General features: G+C 38.8%; 1 non-coding gene across 1 annotated transcript; it reads right to left on the bottom strand.

The window, feature by feature from the left end:
- Positions 1 to 4008: 4008 nt before the first annotated feature.
- LOC127546031 (U6 spliceosomal RNA) lies at positions 4009 to 4116 on the bottom strand. Its single transcript, XR_007949901.1, has one exon. It is a non-coding gene; the product is annotated as a U6 spliceosomal RNA (small nuclear RNA).
- Positions 4117 to 8061: the final 3945 nt, after the last annotated feature.

The raw sequence follows: 8061 nt of genomic DNA, 5'->3' as shown, positions 1-8061 counted from the left end.
AATGAAAGAAATTGTAGTAATACTGGCAATTATTAATAAAAATATCATCTAGCATTTATACCGTGCTTTAAGGTTTGCAAAATATCTCACATGTTATCTCATATGCTTCTCATAATAGCACTGGGAAGTAAGTGGTATTATTATCCTATTTTATAGATGATGTTGCAAGAGATACAGTAATTTACTTAAAGTTACACAGTTAGTAAATACCTGGAGTTTTGGAGGAAAAGGAGGAGGAAGACACACAGCAGCATCCTAAGATAAGAAGGGAAGTGATTCATAGTTGGGGCTTTCCTGAACAGGATGAACTTCTACCAAAACTAACAAACTGGAAGAGGACAAATTGTAGAGACCAGTCTCAGAAGAAGTCAGACCATGAAAGAGTTGTCCATCCTATCAACCCTGGATCTCAACAGATTTACAAATGAATTCTACCAATATTTTAAATCTAAACAGCCTTTGAGGCATGATCAGGGAAGCCTCCTCAGACTATCTGGATGTACTCCAAAGGTCCCTCTCAAAAATAAATCATTCCCATAATACATAGACTATTTCCCAACCCACATGAAGGGATGTGGCCAGACCACATTTGAGAGCATACCCAATGCTCCAATGATCCTAAGCTGTTCACTGCTACAAGAGCCCATCTTTTTTGATACCAGTGTTTTTCTGATAATGGGTGGTAGCTACAAATCATGGGATAGCATGGTGTTAGAAAAATCAAAATTTCAGGAGACCCAAAAGATTGTGGAAAGATAGATATTTGATGGGTGTAAGAAGGTTGCAGCTTATTATCTACAATAACTTTTATGTGATAAGTGGTATAAGACATTATAAAAGGCCATACATAATTGTAAGAGAAGGTGGATTGGAGCAAGATCAAGGAATACAGCTAGTGTATTCTCTTGGAATCCACAAAATACTGAAAAAAACAGGAGGACCTCCAAAGTGCTAAGTGGACTCTTGAGAAGAGAGGGAGGGTACTTATGGAAAGACTTGGACAAGAATAACGCAATGTAAGGTTCGGATAGGTTGAAACATATCCATACTAATAAAATCACAGATCCCAATAAAATATAAGATATAGTCTGCTTTTGAGAAGCTTATGCATCTTTATTAGCCACCTAGTATCACAAAACACTATACAAAGTGCTAGGGATATAAAGAAATCTTTCTTATAACTTAGCTTGATAGACTTTTTCATTAAATCACTTTTACTTTGAATTAATGAGTCTTCTAGTTGTCAGGTAAAAGAAGAAATCTATCAGTGGGGGCTCACAAGCTCTGGTCCAAAGTATATGTTGATCCACACAAAACATGTGTTTCATACCTGGGCCAGCATTCAAGGGACCTCCCATAATACGAAATCACTATGATTAAAAAGGTTGAACAATTTACTAATCCCAAATGATAAATCTTGGGATTTAGTAGAGGATGCTAGATTTGAAGCTCTGGGATATCCAGGTGTCAAATGCTGTGCAAAACCACAAGCCTGATTTATCAAACTAGAGATTAGTAAGAACCTTTGAGATATCCTGGGTGAGAAGCCCATGAACATCTTGAAGATTATCCAGGAGACATCCTCTGGCACCTTGTCTTGCCTAGACAGGCTTCTATGAGCTCATGGCTTTCTAAATTAAAGTATTGACTGATTTTTCCCTCCAATCAGGAGGGAGATCAGGAAGGATCATTAATGAATCAGTTTAAAGTTCTTAAAGAGACTGCAGATATCCCTTGAGAACAGAAAGTCCGGAGGCTTCTGTGACAGCTCCTGTTGAATGGCACTGAGCCACCCAGCTTTAGATCAGATTTGACCTGTCACTTTAAGATGAGGAACTGTCAATAGGAACTGTTTTCCCTGAATTTTCCCTCCCAGCCCACCCTAGGCCCAACATTCCTCCCTTGAGCAAGAAAACATTCAATCACTTAAAACCACAGTTTGTATTCCATATGCCTGAAAACTGGTCTTAAAGGGGCAGTTTAGTTTCAGGCTCAGAGTTTTTGACTCCTCATACTGTCCTCTACCTATTGAAATGTGGTCAAACTCATACCAAAAACAAAGGCCATTGTGGCAGAGAATTAGAGACTAGAAGACTAGATTTGGAGACTGAGAGAGCAGAAAAGGATAGAGGAGTCCTCTGGAAGAAGCAGGAAAACAGGAGACCAGATCCCAAGGGTAGGCACAATTTTGTGCTTTTCTGACTGATTTCTTTAAGACTCCATCCTGGAATTCTCAATTTGGGTTGGCAAACCACATGCCAATCAAAATGAAAGAAACTACATTTTAAACTAGCCAATGTGGGACCTGGGGCAGGGCCAGGAGACAGTCAGGAATGGGAGAGACAAATGAAGAGGAGCTAGTTGTTCAACAGCTTCCAGATGGCTGCAAGGGAGGAATTGAGCCAGGTGTATATATGCTTCTTCCCTCTGGTACCCCTGGTCCCATGACTAATGACTGAATTAGACAAAGAACCTGTTTTCAATCTAATTGGGGATAACTAGATATAGGTGGGAATATGTTTAGGGAGAGACTGCTTTGAGCTGGGATGTAGGTTATCAAAGAGGTAGTAATATCTGAGCTAGCCCATAAAGCAAGGTAAAGATGAGAAGAGGTAGAGGTGAAGTCAAGTTCATTCTGGACATGGGGGATAATATGAGCAAAGTTACACAATTGGGGAAGGATGAATAGTCCATGTCTACATGATTAATGATTAGTGGTATACATTTTTCAAAAGGTATCCCCAAAGTTGTGTTTTTATTTTTAAAATGGTCACCCAGGGAGCTAAAATATATTAAATCCCATGCCCTCTTGCTCTAGGCAAGTAAAGGATGAAAAAAATCTATTGTAGCTTTTTCAGAAAATGTTCCCTAGGAGGAAGGTGAGAAGAGCAGAGCAGGAGAACAAATTTAAACCTGAAATGAGAAAACTTCCAATGGCTAGCTAAAGTTGAAATACAAACACCCTGGGTAATATACAATATTACAGAGAGACAAAACTAAACTTATAGAGGCAACTCCAAACTATTTAATAAAACGAAAATGATGAAGAGAAAAGAAAAATTATCCAGCTGACTCTTTCTGTGTATAAGAGCACCTCAGGAAGATAGTGAAGCATCCCACAAAGGACATATTATAGAAAGCTTCACGTTTAGTTTGAGGAAAGTATTTATGTAAGTACAGGATGAAGGAGAAATAGTTTAATAGCAATGCATTTGGAAAAGACCTCGGGCATTTAATTGACTACGAAGTCAATGTGAGACAAGATTGTAATGAGACTTTTTAAAAATGATAATGATAATGAGGTTGTTTTCCTAAGTAAACATGATAGGTTGCATGTAATAGAAGTATATTGCACACATTAAGGGAAAGCATAGTTTTATCAAGCTCTGCATTGTCCAAAATATATACAGAATATAGTGTTCAATTATTGGGCCCAATTGGGTACCACATTTTAAATAAGACATTAGCAAATTGGAGTTTATCCAGGAGAATGGCCAGAGTTTTGAAGGGTCTGAGAAACAGATATAGTTAAAGGAACAAGAAATGGCTAGTGTGGATAGGAGAAGACTACAGGGAATTAGGAAAGAGTTGGCATGTCAATATTAGGGAACCCATAACCTAGAATGGGGCTGGAGGGCAGGAAAGAAAAGACAGGAGCCATGGATAGATATAGTTACTCATAAGCCCTAGAGATTGCCCAAGAAAGGGAAGAAAACACAAGTCTCCATAGACATAAAGTCTATACCTAAAGAATCATCTAAGCTAAGGGAAAAAAACATGGATCTAGTCAGACAACAGGTTCAGAGTCTCTAGGTATCAGAAACTCCAAAGCAAGACATTAGGGAACATAGGCAATGTGATACAATGGGGAAAATATTAGATTTGGAATAAGAAGATGCATGTTCAAATCCTGGTTCTATTTCTTTCTTTTTTTGAGGAAAAAAAATTATTTTTTCCAGTTACATATAACAATTTTTAACATTTGTTTTTTAAAAAATATTGAGTTCTAAAAATCTGAAACACTTCATGAATTTGTGTGTCATCCTTAAGTAGGGGCTATGCTAAACTTCTTTCTCTGTATCATTACAATTTGAAGCAAACATCATAGAGTTTACATGTTAAAATATAACATGTAAAATACTTTGTAAACCTTTAAATACTATGTAAATGCTAGGTAGTAGTAGTCGTACTAGTAGTAGTAGTAGTAATATCAGTAGTGATGTAATATGGTTTTGTGGTCCCCTAATTTTAGGGGGGCTTCTGTTCTGGTAATCTATCTGATTCCAAGGTCCTCTGGCTTTGCCCCTTTCATACCCAACCTAGGAATGCTATTGTTTTGACAATCTGCCTGATTCAGGGACCTCTCCTCAATTCATTACTGACTGATAATCTGGTCAGTAATAATCTAGTCAATGAGAATCAAATTCCTTTCTACCTATGAGCCATAGAATTAGTATATCAATGATAGAAATTGAATAAATGTCTCTCCTTGCTTCTGTTTCTCTGGTAATTTCTTTTTAGAAATTCAAGTCTGCTTTTGTAATGGTGTTACTATTACAATAAAACTTTGCCCCTTCACTAAGGAGATGAGTTCAAACCTGCAAATTCTTTTTAGATGCCTCAACACCAGTCTGTGACCCCAAACTTTTGGGGTCTCCTTTCCCAACCTATACAGTAGTCGTAGTTGTAGTAGTAGTAGTAGTGGTCGTAGTACTAGTAATAGTTGTAACAATAACAGTAGTAGGTCCCGAACCTCCTTTGAGCTGAGACTGGTTAGATCTGGTGTGATTCTTTGAATCTTGGCCAGAACCCCTCCATCCACAGTCAAGTGGGCCAGTACTTGGGCCCCTCAACCTCCTTAGAAAGTCAGTCTCAGACTTGCTTCCCTGCTATGGCCTACAGCTATGAGCTATACTTGGGGCTGATCCTCAGACAAGCCTTCCTATAAACAGGCTTTATAAAGAAGGGAGACTCCGAGTCTCAGGCTCTCCCCTGGGAAGAGCATACCTTCCCAGACAAGCCCTTCCCAAGTTAAGTGGCTTTATTCAATTGGAGATCTTGGTCAAATCACCCTCCATTGAAACTGAGATCTTTTGGGGGGTGTCCTAGGTCCCCTTCAGGTGGTTCCCAGACTCTGGGAAAAGCCTTAGTTTCCCCCTTCTATAGCTCCTTATCCTTCTCTAGACGTCTCTAAAGATGGAGAGATGACAAAATGCTCCCTGATTAAGGGGACTTTTGTCAGAGAATGCAGGAATTCCCATTCAGGCGTTCCTGAGAGAATTCTTATGGACGTGCAGCTCTGACAATCCGAATTTCCCCAGGAATACAACAACAAGAAAAGGCTTTACCTTGTCCAGATTCTCGGGGATTCCCAGTCAGGGAACCAAAAATGATGTGGTTCTAGTGGTAGAGAATTGATGTGAGAATCCCCTCTGGTTGGAGATGTAGGTCCAGTGTGAAAAAATTCACAAACCCGAAAAGTCTGTTAGGCAGAAAAGGGAAGTTTATTGTTCACTAAGAAGGTAGCTTTCTTAGTGGGCAAAATTTCTAATGAGGAATTCGGCAAAGATGTGTTAAACAGTTATATGGGCAAAATGTTGGCCTGGGACTGGGAGCTGTTTGGGCTAATCAATAAAGGACCATCAGACAGACATCTCCAGTTGAATAAACTCACTTAAATGGGAGTTCAAAGGCTTTTCCCAGAGTCTGGGAACACCCTGAAGGGGATCCAGGACACTCCCAAAAGATGTTTCAATCAAGGGTAATTTGACCAAGATCTCCAATTGAATGAAGTCACTTTACTTGGGAAGGGCTTGTCTGGGAAGGTATGCTTTTCCCAGGGGAGAGCCTGAGACCTCGAATCTCCCTTCTTTTACAGATTAAAGGGGACACAGTTTCAGGGTTCACTCCCATCACCACCACCTCATACAATCCCGGTTTCTGCCTGTCTTTAGATTGGGATTCACAAGACCCAGTGTCCCTATCCAGGCCTCTTCCCATGATCTGAAACTCACTATGACCTTGCTCAGGCCCTTGCTCCTCCTTCAACCTCAGTTATCTTTATAACAACCTTTACAACAACGGTGCTATTATTATTATGATCTCCATTTTACAGTAGCTTTTTTTTTTCAAGGAAAGTGAAACAGGTCAAATGATCTGCCTAGAATCATATAGCTAAGTGTCTGAGATTAGATTTGATATATATATATATGTTGGACTAGGTGAAAGAAGAGTTTCTTTGCCTCAATTACTACTCATCTTTAATCAATAAAGGGGTGCAACATCAGTCAAACTGAGACCTGTTGAAGACCTTAACCTAAAAAGGCCAAGTCTCCCATTGCATCCAGGGCCATCTCCAGTCATCTTGATCTATATCTGGCCAGTGGACAAAGATGGCTCTGGAGGGGAAACTAAGGCAGGTGACCTTGCACTGTCCTCCCTTAGTTAAATCCAATTCACTTGCCTGTCATGGCATCCCCTCCCTGATGTCATGGTCCTCTCCGAGAACAAAGGACAAACAACAATAGTAGTAATATTTTTATAACAGGCTTTCTGACTTAAAGCCTGGCTCTATTTTTTACTATTTCTATGACCTTAGACAATCCACTTTTCTATTTCCTCATTAGTTAAAAAAAAAAAAAACACAACTTTTTGAAAAAGTATTTATTAAGCACTACTACATACAAAGCACTAGGCTAAGCAAGCTAAGCTCTTTAAAAATATTACCTCATTTAATTCTGACAATAACCTTGGAAAGGGAATGCTATTATTATCCTCATTTTACAATTAAGGAAACTGAAGCAGGCAAAGGTTAAATGATTTGTCCAGGGTCACACAGCTAGTAAGCATCTGAGGCTGGATCTGAAATTTGAGTGTTTAGCCACTATACCTAGAAGGTGACCATGTTGGACTGCGGGCCTTTTGAGATCACTTCTCCCTTAATATTAGCTGATTTTTAAAAAGAGGATATAAAAGTTTCCAATATATAAAAATGGTGGGGGCAGGGACAGGAGAGGTAGAAGGAAGGTCTGTACTTGTATTGGCCAGGGGTCAAAAGGAAAAGATTCAAATTCTACCTGTGACACTTCCTACCTATCACATGGACAAGGTTAACATCTCTGCAGTCTTCAGTTTCCTACAGTATAAAATAAGAGGGGTTAGAATAGATCACTTCCAAGGTTCCTCAGTCTAAATCTATGGTCCTTATCATCATATTCACGACATATTCCAAAGGCATCTCAAACTCAAGAAGACCTTAAAAGAACTCATGGTATTTCCTGCCAAATCTCTCTCCTGTAATTTTTCCAGTGACTTGCAGTCACCTTTCCCTTACCTCTTCCTTGCTCTCTATATGATAATAATAGATACCATTTACACAGTGTATTAAGATTTGCAAAGAGCTTCAAGAAGATTCAGGAATATCATTTGATCCATATCCAATCAGTTTCCAAGTCTTGTCAATTACACCTCTATAATATCTCTAACATCTTTCCCGTTTGCCTTCTCTTCATTGATATAATCTCTATTTTTATAGAAGTCTTCATCACCTCTCATTTGAATCATTGCAATTGTTTTCATATTGGTCTCTCAATCTCTAATTCTTCCCCCACATCTCAGCCAAACTGATATTTTTAAACATAGATCTGACCATGTCTCTACTGCCCTCAAAAATCTAAAATGACTGCCTATGTCTCTAAAGAAAATGCTAACTATTCAACCTGAAACTGAAAGCATTGTACAATGTATTTCCCAACTATTTTTCCATTTTCCCCCATATGATTCTCCTTCCTGCACTCTCTCTCTCTTCTAGTCAAACTGGTCTGTATCACATACAGTTTTTCCTTTATAAAATATTCCATCTCCCACTGGGCCTCCTCTTCATTTCAACCTCATCTATAGAATCACTAGTTTATTTCAAAGAATCTCTCTGGAGCTTTCTTCTGGATGAAGCCTTTTCTATCACCACAGTTAATGACAATGACTTCCTCTTGAAATTACCTTTTGTTAATTAAAAAAATTTGATAGTAGTTGTCTCATCAAAATTTCTGAATATATCCCATT

This window comes from Antechinus flavipes, chromosome 1, assembly GCF_016432865.1.
Source record: "Antechinus flavipes isolate AdamAnt ecotype Samford, QLD, Australia chromosome 1, AdamAnt_v2, whole genome shotgun sequence".
Taxonomy (NCBI): domain Eukaryota; kingdom Metazoa; phylum Chordata; class Mammalia; order Dasyuromorphia; family Dasyuridae; genus Antechinus; species Antechinus flavipes.
Note: the sequence above shows the minus strand (reverse complement) of the source record. Positions and strands in the feature narration are given on the sequence as shown.